The sequence below is a fragment of the Coloeus monedula genome (assembly GCF_965178545.1).
Source record: "Coloeus monedula genome assembly, chromosome: 11".
Lineage (NCBI taxonomy): Eukaryota > Metazoa > Chordata > Aves > Passeriformes > Corvidae > Coloeus > Coloeus monedula.
In genome coordinates, this window is record NC_138791.1 from 21,331,309 (window position 1) to 21,347,788 (window position 16,480).

The 16,480-nt window shown below is 44.8% G+C and overlaps 1 long non-coding RNA gene across 1 annotated transcript; it reads right to left on the bottom strand.

Moving 5' to 3' along the window:
* Positions 1 to 1,161: 1,161 nt before the first annotated feature.
* On the bottom strand, positions 1,162 to 14,855 carry LOC309577243. The gene is made up of 3 exons (XR_014226747.1): positions 14,795 to 14,855; positions 11,057 to 11,303; positions 1,162 to 1,268 (listed from the first exon to the last, which is right to left on the bottom strand). It is a non-coding gene; the product is annotated as an uncharacterized lncRNA (long non-coding RNA).
* Positions 14,856 to 16,480: the final 1,625 nt, after the last annotated feature.

A 16,480-nucleotide genomic window follows, 5' to 3' on the forward strand; every position in this document is an offset into this window, starting at 1 on the left:
GCAAACATACTTACATACCTAACACTTCCTTAAATGAATTCAAGTGCCTTTATGTCTAGTAGTGTGCTTTGACTTTTGAGCTTGCTCTGTCTTAAATCTTTTTTTTTCCCCCTCAGGTAACAGGTTTTGCCGGAAGTTGGACCACAGGTCTCCACTCAATTTATGTTTTGGGACAAAAATCACAAAACTAGATGCTAATTTTTAACCATCAGACTAAAAGGTTCAGTGAACAAAACTCACCATCTAAAAAAGTAAGAGTCCCAAAATTATTTGGCATATAAAGTACAAACCTGACAGTTGACCCATAACTGCCCTTTTCATTTTAGCTAATTTACTCAGTGTTTATTTTTCAGTCAGGACTCACTGAAGAACTGCAGTTCTTATCTAAGATGACTGGTATACTCTCCAGCCAGGATCTCTTTGATCTCCTGCATGCTCTCTATCCATATTACCACTGTTAATGCTGTTGGTCTTAAAGAACACTACACTTCAGTCTACCTGGAGTTCCATGCATTATCTGCCAGAAAAAATTAACCTGCTTAAATTAACCCTATGGCAATTTACAAACCACCCTGAAACAAATCAGCCCACAGTGAGCTCACAAACAAGGCACAGCCACCCTGTGTATTCCAGGACAGATTTCTGAAATGATATGGCCTCTGAGAGGCTGCTACTGGGAACTTTGTAGTCATCTCCTATTTCTAGTTCCGTAAGATGAGTCTGTTATGAGCCTGAAATGATCTTTGCAAATTACACATCTGGTATGAAGATCCTTACAACTACTTATTTGTTCTAGTATCTACTTTTGGGGAAAAAAAAAAATACTCGCAAGTGTGAAGAATTGTGAATCTTCAGAATTATTTAGCACACTTAATTGCATTAGGATTCAACTTCTGTGCTCACTTTTGTTTTCTCCCCTTACAACCACCTTTATATTCTGTTTGTGGGAGGAAACAATACTTTATAGCATGAAGTTCAAAAACATACATTTCTTATTTGTACAAGAATATACTACATCAGGAACAAAATTCACAATTCCATATACAGCCACACTGAGCAGACGTTATAACATTATTGTATCTCAGAACGTTCTAATATCATCCTTCATTTGTGCAATTATTTCCCAGGAGCCCTGGGAAACAAAACAGTTCAAAAGGAAAAACTGGCAAAACCAACATTACGTAACAGTGAAAGGATAAACTCGTACTTGCCTCCATCATTTGCCCCTTAGCATGGCTGACCCACAGCAGTCCCTCCACTGAACAGAACTGCAAAAGAAATTGAGTATGAGACACAATTCTGGAAATGGGAGGAAAGATACACATAAACAACAAAGTGAGCATGATTCCAAATTCTAAAATTTTTTTTTTAATAATTGTTTTTCCATTGAAATGGAAGTGCCCCTGGAAGCTGTCCTATTATAAACTCTTTCAAATAACTGAAGGGATACAAATATAACTGAAGTTAAAACTGAATCTTACAGAGTTAATCAAGAAGTTCTTGTGAAGGAGCATTTTCTCTTGGGGTTTATGGCCACCACCACATGCTAAAAGCACAGGAAGAAGATGCCAGGGCTCCAGCCTGCAAGGTCAGTCTGCACCACACAGATTTTATTTTCTTCTCCTATTTAGTCATTCAATGCTCCCGGGCACAGGTCAAACAGCTGGCTCTTGTTTCCCTGGTGTTCACCTCACAGGAGGTGAAAGCTGCGAGCACTCGGACACACCTGCACAGCTCGTTGCACGGGGCAGCTGCTGTCCCCCAGTGACTCCAGCACCCGGCCCTGTCCCCCCGCAGGACACCCCCAAGCCGCAGCATTCCCAGCCACGGCCCTCGCACAGATGAGCGCAGGCAGCTCCAAGTGTGAATCCCACCTGGGCACACCCCCCTGCCCGAGGACACCCCCCACCCCTGCTCTCTTTGAGGAGGGAACGGAGCATGCCAGGCAGGCTGTTTGGATGGTCTGTACAATGTTTCTGCAAACAACCCAAAGGCCACGTGCTTGCTAGGAGCAATGTGTAAAGTACTGGTCACACATGAGGTGCCACTAACAGAACTTCAGTCAGTCTGTCTTTTTTTTTTAAGTTTTAATGTCATCTTTTTATTTATAATAACTGTAAGAGCTTTTGACAGCAAGGGCTTCAGAGATATGGCCTACAGCACTACAGGATCGGCACATCAACAGCTGCTTTTGGCTCAAACTTGTTCACAGCTGCCGTAGTTCAGAGTCCATGTCCCAGAGTGCCCACAGGTGGGCACCAAGAGGCATTAGCACTAAAACTACCTGTACTGTCCCCCATGTGAATCACAGCCCTCACTGACGCACCACCAAAATTCCCACTTTCTTCTGAACTTTGAAAAACTATTGCATGGGGCTAAGCAGAATTCCTTCACTTCCTGGTACTTACAAAGCATAGACATGATCTTGGCTTGAATTTTTTTTGCCAATTCTTCCCACTCTTTTCTTTATCAAATACTTTGTAACATGAACATTTCAAAAAATTTGACAAGTATCAGTCTGAAAAGACTTCGGCCCATTAGATTTTAGTTAGACTTTATTCAAGTGAAAGTTTACTCTAAATTAATCAGTTTAATTAATTCCCTTCAAAACCGCAGTTCTTTGTAAACAAAGTGAACTCTGAAGCTACCATTAAAACACAGTTCAGAGATGACTGATCTGCAGCTGAAGTACTTGTTACAGATACAAACAGTACAGGACTACAGAAATGGGGAAGAAAAACTATTTTCAAGGAAAGGAAATAGGAAAAATTCCGCTTTTTCATAGAATATTTCAAATACCTTTTATTTATGCCATGTTTGAACACCTTGAACCCTTAACAAGGTCAAGTACAATTACCTAAGTAATCCCCACATTTCTTTGATTCCATAAACAGGTCAATTTAACAGCTCATTATAGAGTTGTCATCACAGTTAGCAGGAATCTTAGGAAGGAGATGCTTCCCACTCATCCTATGTGGTAAAAGAAAAGCATTTTTTAGTTGTTTCAGAACAGGAGTGACTTTTACTAAGAAATAGCCCATCTTAGTTTGAGAAATCCCAGATTATTTTCAGAAACCCATCCCAAAATGGATTCTGTACCCAGGCAAACAGTTTAGCAAGAAAGACTAAAGAAGCAAGTCACACACTGGAAAACCACCTATTATGGGAATTGGGAACCCTAGCAAGTGATTTATATCCAAAGGAGGCTTAAGATATTTTAAAAGCATCATTGCTCAGCAGCGCAAATAAGAAGAGAAAGCTCTGGGTGTTAACAGCTAATCCTATCATAAAAAAGAACTCATGAGAAACCAGAATGGGTGTCAAATTCAAGGGGGCTGTCATCTGGAAAACATTTAAAGAGGAAGACACCAGTAACAGAGTAAGTAATTTGACTCAAGAAAACAATTGAATAATTACATGACTACCCAATATCTAGAGAAATGCGTTATTTAGACATTATAATAAAACAATTGTCTGAGTGAAAAACTGGGGCCAGAATGGAAGAAGAAGAAATAATTAAATACAAACAACATAGGTAAATGGAAAGAAAACAGAAAACAAATCTATTTTTAATGGAAAAGATACCTAAAGTTTTACATACATAATTCTTCCTTGTCCTCCTCCTCCAAAATTCACCCAAGAAAATATTTTTTTCAATTCAATTGAAGTCCAAAAGAAAAACCAGGAACACAAGATATATAGATACACAAAGACCCTCCCCAAGCCAAGACCAGAAAGGGAGTATGGCTGAAAGAGCTGTTAAAGGAAAAGGCTGGCTGTGTGTTTAGGTATGAATCACATGATTTTTACTATATTCAGGGACAAAAATGGCACTAAGTCTGAGACCATACAAAACATGAAATGTTTCTCCTAAAATCCTCACAAGCCTAAAACAGCTCTACACAGTCCAGGCACTTGTTAAGAGGTGAGTATGTTACAAGGAAAAAGGAGTGGGAGCAGATCCCTGAGGTCATTCAAAAGACATTAAGAATTGTCTTCCTCCTCTCCGGAGCAGGGGTGGGGAGGGAGAGAGAATCACTTTTTCCCATGCCTTCCCATACACATTAACAAATGCCAACTTCAAAGGTTTCATCAGCAGAAGATTTTATGCTTTGGCACACCAAAAAGAGTTCACTTCTTCTACCACTGTATCCATTAATGGTTCACATGTGCAAGGGCACCATGTTCAGACATACCAGAAAGTGATCTTTCAACATCAGCCTCTTCTCAGATCCACATCCTGTTGAAACAGTTCCTTCCTATAACTTTATATTTAATACTGCTGACCAGCAGAACTAATGTATGCAGTTTATCTTCCTGAAAGCTCAAATATTAATGCTGGAGATAAGAGAAAACTTCACTCAAGTCACAGACGAGCATATACCAAACATTCTCTTAGTGAGTGATAGATCCCTTTCTCCTTTCCATTTCTTCTTAAGAAGCATCTTCCTGAGTATATCCACATCAGAATCAATTACCTTCAATACCACCTGTGGGCAGCCTCTACATTACTGATGCCCTACAGGAAGTACTGCTTGCTCATTGCAGTATAACTGGAACCTACTCAAATCACTTTAAAATATTCTTTCCTGGAAAAGGCTACATATAGGCTGTTTTCCATCAAATTAATAAAAACAGTGCTTCAAGAAAGCTAAATGAATGTTAAAGAAAGATTTAACTAGAGTCTTCTGATTAGTTGACATTGACAATTACATACATCATACACATTTTCTTGAAATTTTTTTTGTGAACATACTTAAAAGTTGGGAGACAACATTAAAAATGCGGTCTGCAGGGATTTTAGAAGAAAAGCAAACTGGATAAATTATTATTATAAAGACAGTCTGCTTTACTAGGCTCAAGAGGAAACCTGCAATTCAAAACTGTGTGGTCTGCCACAGGAGGGCTGACAGTTGACACTTCCACTTAATTTAGTGGCCTGTTTCAGAAAAGTGACATCCTCACCTACTCTTCTTCAAAACCAAATTGAAGCTAGGCCAAACAGCAGCATTTCTTCAAAAACATCTCTGCTTTTTACAAAAGGGAAAAAAGTTGCACCCATATTTACATGTTCTACAAACCAGTCAAGTGCATGCTCTGAACTCAGGGCTTCACTGAAGAACACTGAAGGGACATCTCCAGCCACAGTTCAAGCAGGGAACGGAAGCTGTTCTTTCACAATATGAGAAGTACAACAGAAATAGCAATTTAAGGAATTTCCAACCTCTTTTGTCCCCTGGCTCATTTTCAGAACCATAGCATGGCATCCCATTTTAGACTTTGTAAGCACAGATATTTCCAGGGCTGTGATATGAACCAATACAAAAAAATTAACTCATTTGAAAGAAGACAGGACTGAGGGAAGAATGTGACCATAGACCTGGTTATAACATCTTTGGGATAAAGTTAAAGAGAGGAAGTAAACAGACAGGGCACACAATTACTCCAAAATGGTGTTATCAAAAACTTCCTATCTGACACTATGGCCACAACAGCTGCAGAAAACAGGAACTCACATGAGCTTCAGCAAGGACTCATCAGTATACAAGTGATTTCACTTCTACAGTTTAAATACTGCATTTTATAAATAGAGAAACTACCTCCCCTAAAGGAAAAGAGCGAAGAAGTGTTAAGCAAATATTCAAAACAATGGGCCTTCCACAAATAAAAGAATGGATTTAATTCCTTGAAGCATCTCAAATATTTTTGTGGTCAGTTGCACTCCTGCTACTGACTTTTCCTATTAACATTTGCATTATTTGGATCTGATTCTTTAGTCTCTGGAAAAATGCAACAATACTAGGCCATGGCAAGCATTTTGGCAGGATCTTTTCAGGAGAGGAAGGGGTGGAGGAGAGAGATCAAAGCTGCTCTTATCTCCTCACTGCCTGTCTGCCAAGAGACACTGCCACTTTCTGTGTGTCAAAGCTGACTCAAATGTCAGGAACAAGAGAACCACAAAGTGGAAATACAGGTATTTTCATTCCACTTCCAAGGGAAGACAAAAGGGTATACTACAGCTATTTCTGGCATTAAAGAGACACTTCTAAGCATGCTAGTAATACAAACCAAAAAAAAAAAAAAAAAAAAAAAGAGATGGCCTCTCATTTTAACTCCTAGCAGAATTATCTGTGACAATGCCAGCAGAGAAGCTGGCAGGATTTAGCAACTCTAGCTCTAAAAGAAAGGTTTATTCCAGGCTTGGAGTTGTAAGGAGGTTAAAACAAGTTAAATTAGCAGGCTTGTAAGAAAGATATCACCTACCACCAACCCACACCCCACTCTATGTGTGATTTTAACATGTGCTTTTAGCCCTGAATTTTGGAAAGTATCGTATCTACAATGACTTGTGAAAGAAGAAAGTAGAACTAACCTCACACAGAGTGGTAAAATACTCCCCCTGATGACTCAAAACCAGCTTTTTCTACCAGTATTGTTTAAAACGTGACACAAATCTGGCAAGACAGAAATTCCAACCAGAAGTCAATAGTCTTCGCTAATGCACTGACAGTTTATGCTGCTCAACCACTGACAGCTTCATCGTGCTCTTCAGAAGAAAACTCTCCCTCCTGATCCTTCTTCAAGACTGCTAGTCTAGGGAGCTTTTACTTAAGTGCAACTCTTAAAAAATTATATCAATATAACAGTAGTGGCCTTAATCTGGGCCTGGTTTGTTTACATGGCCTTTTCTAATCAAGCATTAGCACATTCCTCCCTGCAGGACTACAAACAAGATGTTCAGGTTGCCCATCAAACACTGCCTGAAGTCCTTCAGTCAGCACTTGCAGGAGGCTGGGAGCACCTATCAGTAAAAGACTACCCCATCCACACCTCCTTACCTGCTCTCAGTGTTAAAAACCTGCTATCAGCTGTCAACAGAAATAGGAGACATGCATAAGGTGTTTTTAACTTGACTCATTACAGCCACTTCTCCCAGTCCCAGGTAGGCACAAGCAGAGCTTGAGACAAGGAACAATGTAACTGCATTCATGTGTACCCTAATGGGTAGGAACAGCATCAGCCTGGCCTGTGTATCTCAGGGACACAGTGTGAGCAGAGCCATGGGCACCTGCCCTGCAGGACACACACAGGCTGCCAGACCTCTTTTCAAGTGCCAAGGAACCAGCCCAGCACAGCCACAACTCCCCATCCTCTCAGAGCAACACCATTTTGAATGGGAGCCATGTTAGCTGTCCATCAGCTGCTACCACACAGACTTGTGAATTCCCTGCTTTGCTCACTTTTTGGACTTCTGCAATAAAAATACTGATGTATGTCTATGGTCCTTTTCTTCTATTAGATCTTACTATGCATTTTAGGGACACATACACAAATTGCACAAACACAGCACAGCAAAGCAGCCACACTCACAAATATGCTGCTCTTCAATATCCACCTCCACATCCAGCTGTACAGAGACAGTAATTTGGTATAAAGAAATTGGGCTTGACTGCTTTGTTGCCAATGGGAATCAAGTAGTCATGCATTTAAAACCTCAGCCAAAATCAGAATGTTTCCTCCCACATTCATGGCAGAGTCCCCATAAAAAAATCCACAAATCTTTACCCAAAGCAGCAAAAAAAGGGAGCAGTCTTATTTGAAATAAGGCTGAATTTCAGCTACCACTGAGAAGGTGCTGGCTTATTAATCAGAGCCAAAACCAAAACCCAAGTCAATGGCTCCTTACAGAGCCATCCTGCAACTTGGGTTTCCCGCAGAAAACCTGTTTGCTTGCTGCAGAGCAACTTTGTAGCTGGTCAGGCCCCCAGCACAGGTACATGGATGGTTACAGAACAGCGGCTACACAGGTCGGGTCCTCCCCAGGCGCAGAGCTTCCTGTTTCCCTTTGTGGAACTTCATAAGGTTCCTGCCTGCCTATTCCTCAAGCCTATCCAGGTGCCTCTGAATGGCAACACAAACATCAGGTCTGTCAACTTCCCATCTTGCATCAGCTACAAAATTCTTCACCTGGCCCAATTAATACGTTATTAATAAAGAGATTGTACAGTATTGGACCCAGTACTTCTCCCACAAACTGGAATTGCACCTGAAGCATTTAAAGGGCTTCGGTCAACCAGAACCAAACTTTCAGCACAGCAAACCAGCTGAGAACTAAATTGTGCAGCAAAAGCATGACCAGCATGGGAACTGCACTGCAGAGCACCGAGCAGCCACTGATACAGCCTCCCAACCCCCTCCACTCTACAAGTCCCCGCTCCTCTTACCACAGGATGCTCTGCACCCCAAGCAGTCAAACTTCTCACAGGTATCCAATGAGAACTAATCAAGTTCTTCAGTTATGGAAAGGCTCACATATCCAGAATATCTTCCTCCACAAAGTATTTAATATAAATCAGTAGAAAACAGAGCTAGAGGCTACCCCAGCTGAAAGCCAACACAGGGAAGGACCACAGCACCATGCACCTTGGAGGGACTGGCTTTCACCAACAGAGCTTTTGCCTTACTAGTCAGTCAGGCATCACTGGCCTGAATGGGCTAAGTTCAATCTTAACAGATTCTGACCCAAAGTCACTCTGTGCTCATTTCTCCCATTTTAACTGCTGTTCAACGTCAGGATCACAGCAAGGACACTCACTGCTTCTCACAGACAAGTGACACTACTCCTTATGACCATGACCCACTAAAGCCCATGAGAAACTTGTTTAGCGGGCAGTGATTTACAAACCTGGAGTGCTATGGGTGCAGTATCTTCCAGTGATCCCAGAAAAGGCCACAGTCCTTTTGCTCAAAACTAGTATAACTGGGAATCATTAAAAATACATTTATTTGCCCTCAGGATAATCACCACGGCAACCGGCCTCCAGGAAAATAATAGCCAACAGCTTCAGTACAAAGGCCACTATGGGATTTGTTAAGGATACCATCAGCTCACACAAATCCAAAATATACTGAAATTTGCCAAATTCATGCCTGCAGAAACTGTGAGTAGGTATCTGCAAACTTCCTGCCATAACCCATCCCACCAGCTGAATCAATGGCAGTACCATTCATCTCAACACTGCAGTGTCCTTTAACGTTCTTCAAACTTTTTAGACACCCTGTAGGACAGTTTTAATGCAACATTCTCTAATGTACACAATTTCACCTTTCAGACCACTTCTTTACATCAAAAGAAAACTTTATATTATACTCAATTTCCTTGTCACTCCACACTTTAGTATTCACTTTTAGTTATATGAGTTTGAATAATTATACTGCAACACTTACACCTTCCATGAAACTGAATGTTTTACAAAGGTAGATAACATTATCTTACAGCTAAGGAAATAAAGACTAATACTCTGCTTAGGGATATACACTCAGGGAGACACAGAATCTATGTATTCTTGCAGGTTTTCAGAGAGTTTGCAGCAATTGTTCTATTTTTACAGAACGGCAGCTTTTTTGGGAAGATCCGCACAATTAATTGACAAGATTACAGAGATCATAACTTATTTATATACAATAAAAAAATGCACCAAGTTGGTTTACAGAGTCCACATCCCTGGTACACTACATAAAGCACCACTAGGGTGGCAGTGGGCAGCTCAGCAAACCACTTCACTCCTGGTGTGTTCCTACAGTTTCCATGAAAGCAGTCTACAGGAAACAAAACCATTTTCTCCCCAATGCTACTTTAGCACACTGCCACAGCCAAATAACACACTGCCCAGGCAGACTGAGAAACACATTTAAAGTGTGCTGCACCAACTTCTGCCCACTCCTAACAGAATCTCACCAAGATGCCAATCCTTGGCCCCAGTTCTGCTTGCAGGCAAATGATGGAGCAAATTCCTTTAGCAGAGGTAAGGGATCCCCTTCCCAACCACAGCACTTCACTGCCTATCCCAGTTCACACTAACACTGCCAACATGGCCCATTCTGCCTTCCTATTACAGGAACACCATCAGGCTGTTTTAAACCAGACAGGGAGGTAGGTCAGATCTGTGTCCCTCCAGTATCATCTCAGCCTGAATGACTGGAGCTTATCAATAAAAGCTCATGTGTTGTCTGCTAAATACATCCTGGACAGCAATGTGGCATGATGAATGATTCAGTCAGGTAGCTACTTTCAGCACAATTAGTTTTCCTTTTTAAACAAAATCCACTAATAAATGTTTTTTCTGGAAGCCAAAGAGGAGTGTGTTTGGCTGCCTTTCACTGTTACCCACCGTTAACTGAAGACCACCGATGCCCCAGAATGTTGGCATCTACATCACAGAAGGGATAACCTGTCCAAGTAGCTTACAGAAGGAACAGATGTTATCAGTGCACCCTGGCCTCTCACAAACCCATACAGAGGCAGTTAGCCAACTTCCTCATTCCAGGTTTAGAATATATATGGCCAGCTAAAAGCCTCCAGGAAAATACAACTGTGCGTGCTGGTAACTTTCTGTGCTTCGTAAACAGCCAAGGTAGTCCATCTCTTGTTACCTGGGTTGGAACAAACCTCCAGAGCAACAAGGCAAATCCCACCCAGCTCTGCTACTCTTGTACATCACAGGCATATTGTCCTACGAGACTGCCCCTTTCTGGGAGCAGAGACCACTGGGCCAGCACCTGTGCATAGGAAGGCAAGCAAAATGTCCTTTTTTCCTAGCCTTCATTCCAGATGCCTGCCAATTCAAGGCAAGTACTCTGTAATTTCATGTGAGTGCTTTATCTAACCAAACAGAGCAATCACCATGGCCTCCCAGATGCATTTCAATGACTACTAAATGTCTGTCACATACTTCGAAGAAGAAAATTTCTGCAGACCATGGTGGTATTTAGGAACTGAATGGGTGAGCACTGAATACAACCAAGCTTTTCCCAAAAGAATCTTTTGAGTACTCCCACAGCAGGTTCAACCAAGGTCACCCTCCATACAATGCTGGGTAGGTATTCTGGTGCTCCCACAGCCTCACTGTGCACATGTATATTCTACTGCTAAAACCATGCAAAATGGTGCACAACAGCCTAAATCTAGAAAATGTACACCTAGAGCTAGCTCTCTTTGCCCTCATCAGATGGCCTTTCCATTCCATGTGTTCTAAGTCATAGCAGGCATACATACCTCAAAAGTGCTCAGGGTAGCTTGTCTCTTTGCATAGATATGCTCACAGTTGTAATCCAAATGTCATCAACAGAGGTCTAACTTTAAAAAAATTTAGAAGTATAAATTCCACAGGAAACAGGAAAGTCAGGGAAGGGAAGAAGATATGATTTATCAGCTTCTACATTTGCAGACATCTGCAGTCAGTACTGTAGGTCATTTTCAGAGTAAATCCTGGCAACAAAACTTCTTTGTAGAGGAGAAAGACCTGCCAAAATTAACAAGCATAATAAGAAATGCCATTAATACCTGATAAACAATAAAACAGCACGTATATTCAGAGTCCCCTTCAAAGAAAAGTATTAACTCATTTGAAATACTAGGTTTCTGCTAGCTTTGACGTATTTAAAATCAGAAGCAGCCTCTGAAGTTACCTCATATTCTGACTACTTTAACCTAATAAACTATCTCAAGAAGGGAAATCCTCTAAGCATTCAAATAATGTTTGATCACATGCATGCATGCAACACCATACCACATCACAGACTGCCCTGATTCAGACAAACCCTCCCAGTTCACCAAATGCCTTGATGTTCACTGGGTATTTTCACACAGGAGTGCTCATGTGACCAGTGTCAGACTAAAGAATTAAGCTGCTGTCCAAAACAAGGACCAACACAGAGCATGATGGAAGCCCCAACACAGCATGCACATAAGGTACATACTCGGGGGGCTCCTGCATGGCATAAATGTTCAGGAGTGTTGGCAAACTTCTTTGGTTTGGATTTAAGTTAATTAAACATAAACTTTTTTGGGGCAGAGACCTTCTGTTCTGTGTTTGCATTTCACATGGTGTGTCAGATCTAGCTTCCAAATCAAAGTTCTCAATGTTATTCTGATAGAAATGTTTTGTACTTTTGGTACATGAGTAGGATTCTTCTCTGTAAATAACAAGGGTCAACTAGATCTGCATTACCAAAAAATGCTTCTGAAAGTATGAAGACATTACATTTTGCAAAAATCCATTTAACTCCACACAATTGCTTGTTTCCGTCTTTCCTTAACACACTTGGCTGGAAGAACAATTTTGAGAATTTGGAGCTTAAATTCAAGCCCAAAGAATCAGCTCATTGTGTTGTGACAATATCCAGGGTCTCAACTGCTTGGAGGAGTTAAGAATTTTAAGTATGTAATCATAGCAGAATAGTCAGTTTCTAGAAGTGCAGACAACGCACGTCTAGCCTGCCACCTTCACATTCCATTTCATTCAGGCATCATCACTCTTCCCAAAGACGCCAGTTTATCCTCTAGGAAACACTGTAACAAGTTCACAGATTTGCTGAGGTTGGAAGGGACCTCTGGATGTCACCTGGGCCACACAGGACTCATTGCCTACAAACCACTTTAACAAGTCTCACTATTGAGATACTGCCCTGTTCCTGGCCCCAGACAGGTAACACAAGTCCCTGTGAGCTCCAACCCTCACGGAGAGCACATGACCTCTGTGCCAAGCAGCATCCCGCGTGCCACAGCAAACAGCCTTCACCAGGCCTCAGGGGACAGGCAGAGCCAAAACCACTCCCTGTATTTCAGGGGTGAGGAGACTCTAGGTCTGTCAAGAGGCAGCCAGCCAGCCAGCTCACCTGAGAAACACCTTGCACTCGGTGAATCCAGATCCCAAAGCCCAGCTCTCACTGGCACACAGCTACAGAACCGCCTGAAGAGAACATGCCACACCAGTAAACGCACTGGGGAAGCCAGTGGAGAAGGAAGACTCCTCCCCCAGATCTCTAAGCAAAAATTCCTAGAAACCAAGTCCAAGATATATCACACCAAGTGTTTTTCAATGGTTCAGAAACAATTCTCAGAAAGACCAGAGGAGACACTAACACAAGGTTTGCCTGACTCCAGTGCAGCCACAGTCGCTGGCTCACTGTCAGGCACAGGCCATTCACCCAAGCAGTGGAGGAGCTGACTTGCTAGACACAACCCATTTCATGCAGAATGCACCTCTCTAAATACATGTAAACAAAATCTGTAGACTTCCAATAATTTCTATTTTGTATCTGAATTAGATACAGGTTTTAATTATAGGAACTTCAGTTATGATTAAATAAGATGTGAGACAGCCCAAACCATGACACAGAACTGCTTAGAAAACTAAACTCAGCAACTTTTATGTGGTAAATGGTGGGGGGAAGCCTCAAACTTTATAGAACCTGAAGTTCCAAATTCTTTCTAAAATAAATTCCACACAAAGTAGATCTTTCTCCATCTACAGTTTGCTTCCATATTTTGGATGGCTTCCAAACCAGCTGGGTGGGTTTATCAGGCAGCTAAACTGGACACAGTGGATACAAACCTCCAATAAACTTATTCATTTGGCACCAGAACCCTGTGTGGCTGCAGAGTTGCTGAGCAGCACAAGTCCTGCAAGCTCAGGAGCCCCACTGTCCCCAAACAAGAGAAGGAAGAGTCCCCCCAGCATCACGAGAGAAACAGATCTTCCAGTGAGTCACCTACTCACTGGGCTTTCCTTGCCTCTAGACACTTGCATACGGACAAAGAACTTACCCTAAGAGAAGGATCATCCTGTGAGCAAACATGGAGTCACCTGCCACATGTAACCACGGGTAAGACAGAGTCAGTGGTGAGCATCAGGGAAAGCAGCACTCGCTTTCCAGGCTGAGGAGAACCCAGCGGAACTGGCTCAGGTCAAGGCATCACTGCTTCAGTGATCCCACCGGTAGCCCAGATTGTTACTAAGGGCTTCCAACTTGCAGAAACACCGGATTTTAAGGTTTGTGGATGATGGACACTGTTGCTGACGCAGTGGTAGTTACATTACCTCCCTCTTTCTCCTCCTCCCCTAGGCTTCCACTCAGATCTTTGTACCTTCAGTTCAGACCTTTACACCTCTACCCATCAAGAAGCCTCATTAAGTTTCCCTATTGATAGAGTTTTTTAGTGAAAGCAATGCCTCCACCCACCACGCGAGTCTTGCTGGCCACAGCATTTGTCACTAATGCACATCAGGTACTTCTGTATCGCCAGTGACAGCAGCTGCACAGAAGTCACACACAGTGTCCAGCTCCAAGTCTCGTGAATTTTGGCACTTGTAAAGCTCCGAAACTGCTGCTTTACACCTTAAGTTCTTTACTTTAAAGGTCTGTCACTGACAATCTGCTTTTAAGCCGGCAAAATCTGAGCTCACCATGAAATAACTCGTATCTTAACGATCTCATCAAAGACAGCCAAGGCGGGCAGGAATCGGTGAAGCGAACACACGCCTCAGCCACCCCTAAACCAGCGCGGGGGCCGCCGCGGCGCCTCCCGAACACCCAGCACCATCTACACGTGCGTGGGGCCGCCCCCGGGAGGGCTGCGGGGGCCGCGGGGGCCGGGACGATCGCGGGGGCCGCGGGCCGCGGGCGCCGCTCGCCACCGCCGGGCCGGACATCGCCCGCTCCGCGCAACCCGGGCCCCGCGCCCCGGACGACGGCCCGGAACGGGGCGAGCGGGCCGGCGGGGCCGCGACTCGGCCAGAGGGTCCTAAACCAGCCGCAGGAGCGGGGGCGGCGGCGAGAGAGCGCGGCCGAGCGGCGGGTCTGGGGGCGGGCGAGGCGCTCGCAATGGGCGCGCCCGGGGCCCGTCCGGCGGGGTCCCCTCGCCCCGTCCCGCGGCTCCGGGTGTTCTCCCACCCCGTTCCCGAGCCCGTTCCCTCTCTATGCCTCATCTCGCGGTCCGTCGGTCACTCACCGGCCGAGCGGCGGCCGCTCCATCCCCGCGCGCCGCCACCGCCCGGCCCGGCCGCGTGACGTCGCGCGAGGGGAAGGGCCGGGCGCGCGCGGTGGCGTCACCTGAGGGGGCGGGGCCTGAGGGCGGGCACGCGCTCCCCACAGCGCCGGCGCGCCGAGGCCCCGCCCCAGCAGCGCTGCGGTGGGCGCGTCCGGGCGGGGCGGGGCCGTGCCTAATCCCGTTCCCGTTCCCCTTCTTGGGGCTGGCAGGGCTTCCCGCTCCCGTTCCCATCCCGCCGGGTCCCTGCCCTGCCCCGCCCCGCCCGCGGGGGGCGCTCTGGGCGGCTCTCGGTCTCTGTGCTGCGGTGGCGGGGGCTCCTCGCACCTCCAGACACGGGTTTTCTCTACTCACCTGTGCCGTCTCCCGCTGCCCCTTCCCGCCGGGCCCGGCCCGGCCCGCGGGCGCAGCCACGGGTGAACTCCCTTATGTGACTCCTCGCCTTGAGAGCGCGATACCCCCGCACAGGTGTGCCTCCCGCACAGGTGTGTCACGGCCCCCTCAGCCCTGACAAATGGGCTCCTCGTGGTGGCAGCTGCCACTTAGGGGCTTTATGTAACAAGACGCTCTAGGAAGGATTCAGTGATTTGGCACCAGGTTACAAACTGGTTTTTGCCTTCCAGTTTGCCAGACAGAATTCGCACTGGAGTTGTGGTGACCACACGGAAACTTCTGGAACAGTCAGACGGTGCTGTGCGTGTTCTAGAAGAGCTCCTTGATCAGCTGCCTCTGGCTTGCACCCACGTTTCTGTGGAGCAGTGTTAGGTGTGTGCTCTGCAGAGACACCACTCACCTCCATCTCAGATGCGGCGTGGACTGTCCCTCTGTCACAGCACTGTCATCTGGGGTGACTCACTTCGGTATTTTTAGAAGGCTGCACTCTTTCTGGAAGCTGATTTGATGAGAAATTTGCCTTGATCTGTATTTGTCTGATGCAATTAATACCTTTGACTGCAAAAAAGTTGGGATTTACACAACTTGACTTTTATTTCAAATCAGTGCTCATTACTTCAGTGCTCAAGAATTAACACCTGCCAATGCCTTTCCCACTCAAACACCTTCCTCACCAACCCCAGCTCTCCACTCTCTTCCCTCTGGCCCTGCCCAAGGTTTCACTCCAGCAGACCTGGCTGCCACGCCTCCCTGGTGTGCAGGGAGGCCTGAGCTGTGTGCTGGATTCAAGCACTGTCCCTGGCAGTCACAGCACAGGTGTATGGATCATGACAGGCCAGGAACACCTAAAGGCAGGACATGGTGGATCTTTGCCTAGTGAAGTGAATCCATACCACACACAGCTCCACTGAAGAGAGGGACTGTGATGGATGGACCTCTTCCTCCTGCTCCAATGCTTCAGCAGTCAAATATCCTTATGCCTTTCCACAAACAACTGGTCATCTAAGGCCTGGCTGAGCATTCAATGATTCACAGTTTCTACGAAATGAGGATAGGTTATTTACATCTGATGGAAACTTTGTAACTCCCCTGACCTCCTGAACCAACACCTTGTAGAACTAATAAGTGATCTTCTAAAATTTCTCTTCAAACCATTTTTCACCTCCCTCCTTTCCAAAGCTGAGTAACCAAGCACTGGGATCTTGGGTCAGCACATGGGAACTGAACATGTAGCAGACCAAAAACAGTGAGGGAACC